The 15,416-nt window shown below is 42.2% G+C and overlaps 1 protein-coding gene across 1 annotated transcript in view; it reads left to right on the top strand.

The window, feature by feature from the left end:
* Window positions 1-15,416, top strand: part of LOC122575053 — a 277,691-nt gene that overhangs the window by 55,157 nt on the left and 207,118 nt on the right. Inside the window, exon 2 of the mRNA XM_043743437.1 lies at window positions 8,808-8,915. The gene's annotated coding sequence lies outside the window, so the exon portion shown is untranslated. The remainder of the gene's footprint in view (window positions 1-8,807; window positions 8,916-15,416) is intronic.

Consider the following 15,416-nt stretch of genomic DNA (forward strand, 5'->3'; position numbering starts at 1 on the left):
TGACGACGGTGTAACGGCAAGCAACTACCCTATAACGTGAATCCACAGTATACACAGATCTTTGGTAACGCGGTTCTGGCATGACCCGTTTCGATTTTCCTTTCCCCATTTTCTGTCTCTAGGGTGGCTGGATGAAGCAGAACCTGCCGCCTTTATGGGGTAGCCTCGTAGAGTTAGGGTCAGTAAGTGGGACGTGGGACGTATTGATCTTTTTTGTTCTTTTTCGACGTTACTTCGATCTCTCGCTGTCTTCGTCGCTGTACCACGGTCTTTTCGATGGAACTCGAATCGATCGTGAGCGGCTGCGGGGGCAGAGTTCGGTGTCGATGGCGGTCGCGGGGAGGAAATGTCGCTCGGCGGAATACAATCCAGAAATATAGATCAGCGGCGCGCTCAGTCGTATTAGCTCGGCAGTGCTGGCAGAAGGGGATCGATCGAAGAATTGAATGAAATTATTCCGCGATGAGAGCACCCTTGTCGCGTGTCTCCGATCCGCGTTCGTCGCAATCCCGACGCGTTTCGTTCATTGGTTAAGAAATTTTCGATCCGAGCGACGCGACAGGTATTCCAGTCACGTGGTGAACATTCCCGGGCTTGGATCCTAGGCGTTTGCCACGGAGATGAGAATACGATTCTGATTTCGTTGGGATCAAATCGATCTCCGCAGCTGGTGTAATCAAAATTTCTTGATTACACTTTGACAGTTCTATCCTGAATAGAAGGCGGGATTCTTTCAACCTGGAGACGCTGTAAATCTTATTCCGGCTATTCGTCGAGCAGCCCGAGAGGTGCTCGAGATTTGTACTCGAGAGGTTGGCGGAGGTTAGATGCTCGAAGCTCCTCCTCGCTCTGATTGGATTCCCCGGGGATATTGTAGTTCGTGGGGCAGTCTTTTCTAGCCGGCCGTTGCCGAGTTTCGGCCAACTTGGATGAACAGGGAACTCTAGAACCTCGAAGCTGTTTTGGTTCCCCCAATGGACGAAACGAAACCTTGGCTCCATTGTTCTCAATGTCAAAGCGACTTACAGAGCTCCGTCGTTCTTCTTTTTTTCTTTCCTCCCTTTTTTTCTTTTTTCGTTCTGAACCAAGTCCCCTGTCTTCAACCTCACCTGATAATTAAGTCTGCAGACTTTGGCGAAGTTTCTTTCGGGATAAAGGAATCTGATAGCGCTATTGCTCTTTATCATAATTAGCTCTCGAGACGGTACTCGTGTCTGGACTGCGCCGAAACTCGTCGTCGACGGAACACTATCGGAAACTTGCATTATTTCGTTTCTCGCCAATTAACTTCGATCCGCCGACTGAACGTGTTCGACTTGCTATCACGGGATCTAAGCGAAACGGAAAACTTCTTTACCACCGAGCAAGTTCTTTGAAAGGGGATTTTCGAAAATGAGATTCTTGGACAAGTTATGATCTAGTAACAGCGTCTGACACGAAAACGCTCTTTTCTTTCCAAGAAAACATGACTATAAAAAGTTTCAGGGACCAAAGTCTCAAGTAGGATCCCGCATTAGAAAATCCTCTATCTTAGAGTTTTTCTTTTTTTTTTTTTTTTACTTTGTAGACGTGTTTTACTCGTGATGTTCGGAAAATTCATGTTACAAGCAGAGCTGTTCAGTTTGCAACATCGTATCCAATCTTTCCTTTCGATACCTAGCTCATGTTCGACACCGAAACGAAATTCTACTGGCTTCTTTTCCCTCGACGAAAACAACTGACGTTGAAGCTATCTCTTATCGTAGCTAGTTGGCGTGCAACTCCCGAAGGAACTCCGTGACTTACGGGCGGCAAGGTTTACTCTGTCTTGATAGTCCAATGGTGATATACTGGCACATGTTAAGTGCCACGACAATAATTCCCAGAGAATACCCGGAATAATGTGACTAACGAGTTGTCCCGTGTGCAAATGTTAGCATCTGTCACGAACAATTATCGCTACAACATCGATGACACAGAGAATAATATATAAATAGTTATATAAACTAAGGGAGAGGAGGAACTTTTTCGAGTTCGAATTAACCTTTCCAGCCATGTGAACTCATATTCAACATATTGTTCAGTGGCTACAAAAAAATATAATATTTGCACATACCCTTATTTTCCAGTGAAGCGTTTTTCTATCAAGTACTATATGCGTGTTTCATTTTCACCGTATCAGAGTTTAGTAATCATGCGAACATGTTACCAAATAATACGAATTTGGTGTACTTGAGTCTGTTTAATTAAATGTTACGATAAATAGGATGACGTGCTTCAAAAGTTCCGTGTTAGAAGAGCGAAGCTTTCAAAAAGTTTTACGGGCTAAAAATGGAAAATTACGAGAATTATGTTTGACATCGCTAAACGATCAAATATTAATAACTCTTTTTATCTCAAACAAATTTGTTGAAAAATGTACTTCTCCTAGTACCATTCTTCTGGCAAGCTAACAACATTATTTCTCCTCTTGTGCGGATTTAAAAAAGTAGTAATAACAAACTGCTTTTGTATTCCGCGCTTAACGAAAGTTTAGTTCATCGGAGTTTTTTCCTTCGTGAGTTTATGATTTGCCAGATATAATTTACCACTCGGATAAATAGCCAATTTTCTAAACGTATAGAATATATAAAAAATTTGCTACATTCCGTCATCAATGAGTACATTTATATCGCGTCTTTTAACTTTGAAACAATTTCACATACAATCCGTGTATTTCGTATCGAAGATAACGTAATCTACTTGACCTACATCTCATCGCAATAAGTATGCAGTATATGATAAACATGTTATCGCCAGAATTTAATTCTCGTTAATCTCGTAAATACATCGATATCCATACATAGTGGAACCTCTATGATCTCGCAATTTTTACAATCCGATGTTCCTTAAAACTTTTTCTAAGCCGTTTCTAAGCTAAAACAAAATCTGCATAACTGTGAAAAAATTGCCTTCCCTCTTGCCTTGGTTCTCATCCGAGGTTCCTCTGTAATTTCCTCTCCCTGTCGATTAAATTTCGCCAGAAGAGGGTTAAGTAGACTCCAAAATCACGTGTTTACCGCGTCGTTGGCGTAATCGAACATATTTGAATCACCGATGGTGGCCGAATTAGCCCGAGCGGTCACGAGCGTAAGCGCAATCGATTCCGAGAGAAAGGTTCCCTTGCTACATCGCACACTGGCCTTCTCCATTTCCCTTTTCAGAGCCTTGGAATCGTCCGGGAGAGCTGCTACCTCCGAGTACGCAACGCTTTGAAGGGGCTTTCTTCAATGAATGGACATTCATGAAACTCTCGTTTCAGCTAACCATCCTCTCGTCCACCGTGGTTTTCCGTCTTTTTCTTGTTTCCCCTCGAGTGCAACACCTTTGGAGCTGGTGTATGTACCGCTACGAGACTCTAGCGTGTTTGTATATACGTGTCGTATTCCTTTGCTCTGCGCAAACTTGTTGAGCTGACGACGATTCTTCGTAGCCTGTAGGTGGCGGATGGGCCCGTTACCGATCTTTTGTTACAGGTTTCTCTTGTTTGCTATAGGATTAGCTGACTCTCGTTCCTCACGGTTGACAAAGTTACGCCTAAGACGTCCGAACTGGCGCGGGAATTGCGTTAACTACAATTACCGAGTTGCCATGGCGAGTTCGAGTCCTTCGAACAAGTTATCTCTCCGACAAAACTTTGCTGATAGACGGATTGCTCCTCTTGGTGGCTAGCCGGGTCGAAATGTTTGCCAACTACTTGCTAATGTATTTTGTTAATCAATGTACAAACTCGTGTATCCTCGCTCTTCCTGTGCATTTGATATCGGTGCTTTTAGTACTGGTTGATGGTAAGAGGAAGGTGTACCTTCCGATAGTAAGATCGATAAATTCTATTTGAAATTCTTTGTAAACTACTTATAAAAAGTTATGTAAACTCTGTACAACCCGCCTCTATAAATAGTCTTTGCTACTTTTATATTCCAACTTTATCGATCTTGTATACCGTAGAATAAATGTGCAACATTATGAAAAACACGGTCATCCATGAGACCAAAAAACCTCCGATTTTTTGACAGTCAATATTTCACTCGAACAAAATGGGCACTTATTTTAAGATTTATTTTATCGTTTGTATTAATAAAATCAAGGAATACCGAAGGAATAAGTGATGGAGAATGAAATCAAAGTCTAATTTCTTTTCACGCTCGTAGGTCTACATAGTGAAGTTTAATACTATGCTCGAAATTACTTAAAGCTGAAGTTTATACACCCTAACAAGTATGTATCTTGTGCACAGGCAAACGCAAAACTTAATAAGTATTCAAAGTCAAATTCGTACTTATTGCAATGTGAAATATTACAAACTCTAAGTGAATTCAAATTAGAGTTCAAGTTAAGAAACTAATTAAAGCAAGAATTATAATTAAAATTGAGAAACTAATAGAAATAAACCGTCAAAATCGCGTAATGTAAAATAGATTTAGATTAAATTTCAAAATAAATTGGAAAAAGATAGTACAGGGATACTGGAATATTCTTTGTCGCTATATATTTCAGAAATACATTTTAACATAATTATCTTTACCTGAATAATTTAGAACTGGCAAAATAGAAAACATGAAATTTATCGTTCGTAGATAACACTGTTGGACAACACAAACGAGGTACGTTACTCAATGGCGCAAATACACACGAGATATGTATCTACGAAATAAAGGTGACACGCGCATAAATTAGTAGCTTCGATGTTATAAATTAATGATTAAATCGCTAATAAGTAAGGGAAAGTCTTTTTCGATCTTTACGTTCAATCAAAAATAGCTGAGTCGAATATTTCATATATATATATATATATATATTCGATGATATACCCTTGACAAAGTTTTAGAAGGTTGGTCGAAAGGAGACGATTTTTATCGTTGTCATGAAAAGTGATTTTTCCATTACAACATAAATCAGTTCGAAGCATACACTATTGTTCAACGATTAACTGTTAAATAAATACATCTAATATGTTTTTGCACACGCAGCTGTTTACTTGTTAGTATAAGATTATTTTTTATGTATAAGTATCGTTTTAGTTCAATTATTAATTTAATTACTTATTCTATATAATAACGTCTGTAATTTGTCTCTGGTATACGATCGAATTCTATTTATTTGAATCCGTCTTTGCTATGTATTTGAATAAACCGGGTTCGTTCAAATGGACTACAGAATTACAGTCGTTGCGATGTTATAAATCGCAGAGGGCGTGAAAAGCACTCTGATTATCTTCAAAGCCGGTATTTCAGAACGTGCAACACAAAGTCCTGTTTAACGTCACATCTATTCTGTGCTTGGTGAATGGTGATAACGCGAAAATCAAACGCTTCCAATCTGTCAATTACGTCACGGACGAGTATATACAGCAATCCTATTATTAGCCAATGATTACGTATTATACACACGCAATTTTCGATATCGAATGCGTATACTTTACAGGTCGTTAGAAGATGGTGTTTAAAATCGAAACAGTCGATGATCGAACTGAAACTATATTCCATAATTTCCTATGAATTCTACTTTACCAGCAGATAATACTCAGCGTCCAAAGCGGTTGAAGGATAACAGATCTCTATAATAAGTAGACCTAAAGAAACCTTTGAGTAACGAATTTCAACCAACCAGGTGGCGCTAGCACTCAAATTTCATCGCTTCCAATAGTCTGGCAATTTTAAATATCATATTTCAACAATATCGTCCTTTATCTTCAGAAATGCTATAATCGTGGTAAAGTGGTAAACGACATAGTTAAATACTCGAACGAATAAATTTTCTATTACATTCACGTTTTTGGGACGCTGTTTCCGCTTTCCAAATATACGATTATTCACTCATCTGATGTCTAATCATTACAAACAAGCTCACGTATCGCCACTGAAACGATCGGGGGTGGCTACCTGTCGGAAATTTCTCGGCGTTCGAATCGTAGTTTCCTCGATCGTTCAACTCGTCGAATTGTATTGAGCGAGGTTAAAAGCCCGGGAGCGCGGCACTTCAAAGGGCAATGTGCACGCGTGCATAACTTATTGATGAGCTTCCACCTTTCATCGAAAGTTCACGGGCTCTTTTTGACGGAAAAAACAATCAGTATTCGGCGAGGTTCACCGAAAGTATCCGTTTCGTCCACGGAATCGCCTCTCATTAAAACACGTGTTTTCTTTCCACATAAAATATCTACTATTTACAGTCGTCACCCACGATGAATAACGATTTTTATAAGAAGAAAGAAAACAACGGCATATAGCTCGATTGAAGGGGCCGCTACAGTAAGGAGACAACGACATTTTTCACCAAATTCAGTAAAACAGGAAGAATCGTGTATTAAAAAAAAAAAAGAAATCATTTACTAAATATGCAACGTTAGCAAATAAACTGCAGGAAACAATGGTGAGATATTACTTTTGTAATATTCCACCACATTTGACGGTTTTGACGTTCCTCTAACACAGCATCGAATTATTTCGAGTCGTAGCACTTTTGAAATACGTAGACGTGCGAATTATCGTAGCTGTCTGTCTTGTTATGAACTTCTCCTCGATTGAAGAGATTGCCGTGACGAGAAGGCAGCTTCACTTTTAAGAATCTCGAACGAACCGAAAAGTACCATCTCACAGTCAGTGAAAATCGAATCGCTTCTACCGACACGCTGTGTAATCGACTAATTTTCATAGCAATGGATTTTCATTCGAATTACCAAAAGGTGGAGCTGCTTCCTTATCGCTGTCTTCGATCGTGCAAATCTTGAACTCGCTTTCGAGCATCGTAGCTCGCGATCGTTGACGAAGTGGCGTCGGTAAGAAGAGGAATGCTCCCTGGGATCTGGATCGTATCCACGCGAAAGGACACGACGTGGACCGATTTTTCTTGCGCGTGCTCGTTGGTTGGCCGGTAATTGGCCGTCATCCGGAACCGTCGGAGCGTCCTCGCGAGACGGACTAAACATCGGTAGAAGTCGAACTGCGCCGCGTCCATAAATCAATTAATTTTAGCCAGTTCGATATGCCAGGCTGGCTTAATTTAAATTCTTTCGGAAGCCTTTGGAATCGGTGGTGAGCTGGGGGCCTCGATAGAGCGGAGGCCAAAACCGCGCGTCCACCGACGTCGAACGACGCCGTCCAGAAGCCTTTGGTGGGGGTTGATTGGTGACTTACGGCCGGTAGAAAGACGAAGAGAACGGCAGGGAATAAAAGAGAGAAAGGAGGCAGAGGAGAGCAGACGCCACCTTAAGTATTTCTGATCGAATTCCAAATGGCTGGTTCGTCGTCCGGTCGGACGGTCGGTAAGAATTCAAACCATGACGAGCAAATGGACAAGAGCGTGCGTCGTTTCGATCGTGAAACACACAGAGGGGACACGAGGAGGGACCTCGGCTTCGCTCTGCGCGAAACAGAGAAAGACAGAGACAGGCAAAATAAGCAGCGGTGAAAATCGTGGCGCAAAAAGCCGGCCAGAACCGCACACGAGTTCCTCGGGCTAATCAGTTCGCGGGTCGATCGATGAACTCTGTCGATACACGCTTCGTTTTCCCTCTTTTTTACTCTTTCCTCGACTGTCGCCGTAGCTTCATGTACGAGATCGAAACTGCCAATAGTTCTTACGTAATCCTAACTCTCCCTTCGGTAAGATCAAAGACCCAGTCGATACGATTATTTATAGGATTCGTTGGATGGCATTCGTTGGATGCTGTAATTCATCGTAATGCAACGCTCTTTTAAGGTACTTTGGGAAAGGATCGAGGATCGAACGATTGGCTAGCTATCGAGTGGAAGAAGCTTCAACTCCGTAATCGGATAAAGCGTGTTTCTCTAGAGAAGTGACTTTCCTGGATCGTTTACATTCCCAACGAAGTTCTATTCACGAACCTTCGAAATGAAGTTCTTATTAATTTCAACCTTTCGTCGAGGGTCGTTCTTTCTAAATTTCTCACTTGCAAAATAGTGAAATCCTAAATTATTCTAATTGTACATTTTTCCAGCGAAGCTCTGCTATTCAGATATTTATGCATCGTACAGACTTTGACAACTGTGTATCAACCGTACGTACGACTCGTTCAGACTCTTCGAAAGATGGTAAACAATCTAAGCGTGGACACGGAAGAAAGTGCGAATGAACCAAAACACGCTTATCCACGAAGTTGTAGTAAATTTCTAAACGCATAGCAAATAAGTAGCATTTTCTGTCGGGCGGATAGATAACTCCGAGCACGAGCTTCCACTTCGAGTATTTAATGACGCCCATAGCTGTCCTCGGATCACAGCCAGGGTGACAAGGGATGCAACGTCTCTGCTCTTCCATTCGGAAGATCAATTTTGCATAGGTCATAAAGGGTAGGAAATTGCTTTTCATGTGAACGTAACGGGGATCGTATACGAAGCAAAATTCTCGACGATGGAACGTTGTTGCCGATTGTCGTTGAACATCGTCGGATGGTTAATCTCGGGGACGAACGTTGGATTCGCTGGTGGTCGAAAGGAGGAGCAACGGTGAACGCCATTTTGTGTCTCATCGGCTTGTAACGGCCGGCACAAAGCGCATCGCGTGCAAGCTAATGAGAGTAATCACTTAATAAAGGCGGCCCGGCATCGCGTGACGCTTTACACGCTCATAACTGAGAATCAATATTTGATTTTCTGGTTTCTCTCTGCCGGCGAGGATCCTCACGTATCCTTGCCTTTTTCTTCCATCCGGTAAACAACACACGAAGCTGGCTAGCTTTTTTTCCCCCCCGGATAGACGCCACTTTACGAGAAATAACATGCATTTTACTGCTCACCGAGAAATTGATCGTTTCTTCTCTGTTTCAGACGGCCGCCACCATCTGATGGATGCTTCGACGGGTTCGGTCACGCTCATCGCCGTTTCCTTCGAACACCGACTAATGGAGACCCTTGTCAGCCAATTCGTCAGAATTCGTGAGTTTATGGACCAATCTGTTTATCTTAACAAATTGTATTTTACGATTTTTCGCCGAGGCATTGCTCGCATGCGATTCCTCCCCTTCCTCTATCATTCTCGTTTTTTCTGTATCCACGCGGATGTTTTCGAAACAGTGTGACGCAATAACTTCTCTTCTGTTGGTATTTTCGTTGCTGATTATTGGAACGCACAGAGACACATCGACAGGCCGCGTTAAACGCGGAGAAGCTTCTCATTTGCGGACCTACTCGAAGATGGTATCCCGCTGGGGTTAGCCATCCACGTGTTATTTAGCAATTAAATTGGAAAAATTTACCAAATGTCCAGCTGGACAAATTGTAAAGTACAAATTAAATAATAAAGAAACTTGCTGACCTAACGAGGATGACGCACAAAGGGACAGTTCAGAAAACGCATACCTGCGTGACACTTACAATTTTTTAATCATCACTTTGTAAAATTAAATTTGCATTTAGCGTTCTATATACTGATTCACGAAGGTACTCGAATACTTGTAGGTACCTTTTATAAGTAGTAAGATCGTCGTTCATGCTTTTGTACTAAACATACGTTTGCAGTGAATACCTTGCAATTTCTATACACATTTTCGAACAGGTTTCGAGTTTTACCGATATAATCGCGACAGTCTTATTACAGTATTAACGCAATTTCAAAATGTTCGAACGTTTTCTACAGTAAAGGTTCACATACTTCCATAAATCGGTGTATCATTGTAAAATGCTGCGTTTCTTTCCTATTCAGTAGCTTTCATCCGACGTTGATCTAATTGTTTAACCTTTTAAACGATTACCATAGAAAATTCCAACACTAATTAATTAAGACGAGACTGCTAAAATTCCTCCGATAATATTCCAAGAAGCTCAACTCGTGCAGATCGCGTTTTCCTTTTTTTAACGATTCCATATCTCACGATCGAAATCGTACGGGTCCTGCTTTTTGTTATTCCGCGGCGATGAGATCTGGTAACGATCGGTTCCCACATGGTGGAATTAGCATCGTGTCGTCATCAGTCACTCGTTTTGACACGCCGAAAATAAATAGTCCGGTTGATCTGGCGGAGGACAGAGACTCGGCCAGGGCAAAAGACAGACGAAGAGAAGGGAAAAGAGAAAAAAGGGGTAGAAGGTCCCGATGACTTTGATTCGCAGATCGTTTCTATCGAGATTCGTTCACGAACCATTCGTGAAAAGTTCGATCAACCGGCGATTCGCGGCGCAAATTTTCCACACATGATCGCGCCTCTCCATCCATCAAATCTCTCACGTGGTTCCCGTGGATTTCTAGCGGAGTATAATCGAGTCCAGAAATCCATTTGTCATTCCACGCGTCTAACTTTCTTTCGATCCGTGGAGAAACCGATTCTTTTCCTTTTTCACGTGAATCTATACCATCGAAGGTCTCCCTTTCCGAATCAAGGTTTCTAGGTTCTTGGTTTTTTTCTTCTTTTTGGCGGGGTTGATAAAATTGATGAATCTCGAGAGTCTGTCGATCGCTGCCTGAGAGGGAAACTTTTTTTTTTTTTTAATAATCAAGCGAATAAAAGAAATAGCCAGGAGTATCATTTACAGTTTCGTCCGGTGGTTAAGTTAAAGTTGTTTTATGAGACTTATTCGATGTATCGATATAGAAGTAAACAAGTCAAACGTTGAGACCTTGAGTGGGTATAAAAATAACTTTTAACCAACGTCTAATCTAAACAAACTTAAGGCAAATTTGATGTGATTTATTGATAGGAAAAAAGAGAACAGCCTACGTTGATACATCAGGTACCAGCCAATTTTGTTCTTCTACGTTCACAAATATGAAATATATCTCCGTACGTGTAATAGACATGAAACATTTTTAAGATAATCGTTCCGACGTGATCATTGCTGGAGAAGTTTTGAAAGTAATTGACTTTTTTCTACGCAATCCTAATGTAGTCGTATATCTACGTTTCTCTTAATAACTTTTTAATCTTCTAGCGAGTTTGTAGACCAGAAAAAAACCTATTATCTGTACGTTTTAAAATTAGCGAACTGTGCCTGGGGGTTAGGGGATGTTGGAGGGAAAGGAAAGGGTCGGAGTCCAGGTGAAAATCGAATTTTTATCCAGCCGGTCCGTACAAAATTCTAATTTGACGTTAGAAACTGACGAGCAAAAGGGTGAAAAAAGGAGCGGGGAGTTCATTTCACCCCTTGGGAAAGGATTTTTACGTATTATAGCCACGTACCCGTCTCGCAGCCGTGCCCGAAAGGGTGAGACTGAGGGTCGAAATCGTAGAAAATGATAAACAGGGTGAATCTTATTCAAATAGAAAGACAAGATCCTGGATTTGTGCAAGGAACCCCAGGATTCTCTAATACGTACCTTCGTTCCTACCTGAGTCATGGGAAAAAGCCACGGGACATTCAACTTTTCTATCGGGTTTCTTTTTTTTCTCCTTTTAACATGTTCACCGTGTACTACCATTACCAGACTAAGAAATTCCGTGCAATTATATATTTTGCCATATAAAGAATCGATATCACATATCGAGACTTCTACACGAAGAATTTATATAAAGATTCATTTTGCTCGTTAAATATCGTCCTACTTTGCATATTTTATATATTTTTACACGCTATGTTCACTGCGTATATTAAAAAATTTAGCGAATAGATATCATCAGTCTATTTGCTATATAGAATTCTATATACTAATAAAATCATTTTTATTAAAAACCTGTTTCTATATGCTACGACACTGTACCTCGTATGAATTATTGCTACAATTTCGTGACTTTTAAGCCATGTTGTAGGTTCGTGCCGGTACCATACGCGTAACTTACATTCACATTGATGCACAGTGAACGCGTTAATCCTTAGCCACGCAAATACTATCAACTGTTGGAAACAATAAAATTCTAATTTAACCAGTTCTTACTTGGCGAACTATTAAATCAGAATCGTGAAACGTAATCCATCAGGCCGTCAGATCGTTCCACCGATAGCTCTTTCGGAAATAATCTCGAGGAGTGGAAACAACGAAACGCAAGTGGCGAAGAGAAAAAGAAGGAAGACGAGTTAGGGGAGGAAAGGTTAATGGATCCTGGCTCGATCTTTCGTTCCGTTGGAACGCGATCGCCACGAACGAAACCGACACCGCGTGCACCAGGATATTCCGCCGCAGGATCGGGCATCTCCGCGCGCAGACAGTATCACGATCTAGCGTCAAACCCGATCAAAAGCCACTGCTGGCTTTGGTAGGGTGCCGAGAACCGGCTCGAAGGACCAGCTAAAAAAGAAAACGAGCCTCGATATCGAAACGCGCGAGCTCCGAGTTGTGTAAGTTCGAAAATTCGGAATCCCTTGAGAAAACACAGCTGGCGGAGCGAAGCAGGTAACGCGCGCGAGGGTTCCGTCAAATCTGGAAGAACGCGCACGCACGACGACAAACAATGTTCAACCAAGATCTGCCTCCGTGAAGTAGAGGGGAAAAATAAAAAAGAAAAAGACAGAGAAAGAAACTCTAGAATGGCCATGAGATGACATCTTGCGCAATTTTGTTTTTTTTTTCCTTCTTTTCTCTTCTTTTTCGTCCCTTTCTCTGTCAACTGTACGTCTTCCCCAACTGGTCCTTCCTCATTCAAACAGCGCGACAGATTCAAAGGGTTCACAGGAGGGATATTCGATTTCCTCCTCCTCGATCTCGAGCCTCCCCACCGTTCCACCCTTTCTACTCCGAACCTACCTGCCCTAGTGTTTTCGCTTCTCGGGTTACTAAAGACGCGGAAATCCAGAAATCGCGAAGCTCGCTCAGAGAGATCTTTCATTCGTACCCCTCTGCTTTTGGTGATTCAATGGATCTTGCTGCTCTCTCCCCTTGCTCGGTCTCTCCCACTCTCCACCTCTTTTTCGTCCCTGTAAAGGTCCTCCTTCGATGCCCCCTTCTCTGCTTCTTGCCGGTGTTTTCTCCTTTCTTCCGTCGGAACTATCCGGGGTTCTTAACCCCTTTTTTTCCATCAGCTGCCACGTAACAGCTGTATACGCCGGGCAGGCTCGAGGCGAGCGCGCGCGTGCTTTGTGCGTGCTGCACGCGCGTGTGTGCGTGCGACGCGTGAACGTCGTTCCGCTCGAGTTTCGATATTATCCGCGGTCCTTATCTCGCTTTAGCATCGGCGGCCAACGATTTCCCGCGCTCCTATGTCCCCGTGAGCACGCCGTTCTATGGCTTTATGGGATTTTCGAGTTTGTTTTTCTTGTAGTTCTTGAAACGCCAAGGGAGGGGGGAAGGTATCTCGGCCGTGCGTATTGTTTGCTCGAATAGAGCTGCGAGAGAGACGGAAAGGGTGATCGGTTAAATTGCGACGCTTGGATATTATTGCCTTTATAGGTCTCGAGTACGACTTCAGGAGACGGCGACAAATTCGGGTTTGCTTATTTAGCCTGGCCAGGCTGAAGTTTCTATAGAAATTCTGATCGTTTTGTTTCATATTCCTTTTAACAGGATCGCCACTACGGCGGTTAACGCGAAGAACTGTTTCACGACGCTTTATATTCCGATCTGATAAAATTTCCAATTCTGAATACTTTTATTCCGATTCTCGATCTAACGTTCGTATTAACTGATTAGATACAGCGATGTATGTACTTGAGTTAAAAAATTACGTCTAGTAAGAACTTGAAGGACCAAGGTTCAGGAAGAAGCTGATCAATTTCACCTTTTATTCTCAAGCAACGAACGACACGCCTTCGGCTTCCTAGGTGATACATTGCAAAATTGCATAATGGTAAATGGTAAATTTCACAGACAATGCCTGTAACGTTATCGTTTTCCTGCTTTCTACATCCCAATTTATGCAGTTGATCGACGTGGCTGCCAAGATTCGACAACTTGATAAAAGCTTCAGAAAATGTATAATTCTAAAGTGACAGATCTTAATCAGCCGACGCAATCGCTACGTCGATCGTCGTATTAGCTGCTTGACATTGCAGACGTATGTATATGTGGAGCTGTTTCTCCGAAGTGGTGGTTCTGTTTAGTTATTCGAGGCATGTTCCATTTGTATCGAGCTGCCAAAGTGTTTCAATGGCAATAGCCGGGAGACTGATAGTTCTCAAGAATGTTCGTGTACTCCGTCTACGCTAATAATAATAAAGCTTCTATGAGGTTGGTTAGAGCGTGGATCGCTGGGAAACTCGTGTTGCTCCCACGCGGACTTCAAAGGCCAGCCATTATCGCGGGCAAATATTTAGAGGGAGACGCGATGTTCGTTGCGTCTCTTCGTCACCGAATTGCCGGACGAGGCTCTGTTGTTTGGGTAATTGAATTCGGACAACTTCGAGTGGCCGAGAGGGACGGTTCACGGGCGGAGTGTCTGAAAAATCTCGAGTCAGAGGCCCGAGGCGTGATCCCCCGCTCGAAACGTGACTCGCGTGAAATTCCCGAGATCTTACCAAGGCCCCGTAGAAAAGGAGAGGCCTGAAAAAGAAGGAGAGGTAGAGGAGAAAAAAGAAAAATCCTGTTTCGGGGATCGTGGATCGGCTTAGTGTCGTCTATGGATCTAACCGTGTACGAAACGAAAGGATCCAGCTCTTTGAAAGGTAGGAGTCACTGTAAAAATAGGCCGAGATAATGGAAGCATTGAATGGATACACGTGTCTCGGGGAAAAAGATAGGAAGAAAAATCCTCAAGAATCTTTTCCTCGTCAATGACTTCTACGATCCTCCTCCTATTTATTTCTCTACGCTTTCCGTTTTCCTTGGTTTTACGTTGATTTCTGCGAGACTGTGATCACAGCGAATGCGTATTCTGGCGAATCGTCGTTCCGTGCAATGAAACGTTCGAAGAACGATAAAAATTTCGAACACTTGGACTGTCAAGGATTCGTACGTTCGGCATATCTCATATATCAAATAGCTAATCGATTATCTTTTGCCCACTGTTTTAATAAATATTTCTCGTATTACTGGATTTTCCATATTTACATTGGCACTTACTTTTATTGCGTTTCACATTCCTTCGACGTGATTATTGCAAATACATATGCAACAAAACGTTAAGTATGCAACGCGGGTAATCATCCTAGGCGTATAATAAGCGTCGAATATGATCTCACTCGATGTTTCACTTTATTAACATAATGGACGATCGATTATTTGAATATTTCCCATAACGGTGTTAATGAAACTCTGAAATGTTTCGTACAACATACAGGATATAATCGTGAAAAATGTCTACAAGCGTTGGAATGGTCAGAAAACGCGTATGTTGGTAAATGGGCATGTTGGATGGACATAAATGGATATGTTGGTAAAACGTGAACGAATTGCTACAAGCGAAGTAACGTGTCTTGAGATTCGTCTCACGGTCCCAAAAATTGATCTCCCTCCGACAGACGAAAGTCACTGGAGCCAGGCCACGGTTGGAGAGTTCGTTGCACCCTGTCTCGCCCTTTAAATTCCAGGCGTCTCCCCTCGTTCTCTCGAACACCCCCGCGCCAACTTCTCACTTT

The sequence above is a fragment of the Bombus pyrosoma genome, linkage group LG14 (assembly GCF_014825855.1).
Source record: "Bombus pyrosoma isolate SC7728 linkage group LG14, ASM1482585v1, whole genome shotgun sequence".
NCBI classification, from domain to species: domain Eukaryota; kingdom Metazoa; phylum Arthropoda; class Insecta; order Hymenoptera; family Apidae; genus Bombus; species Bombus pyrosoma.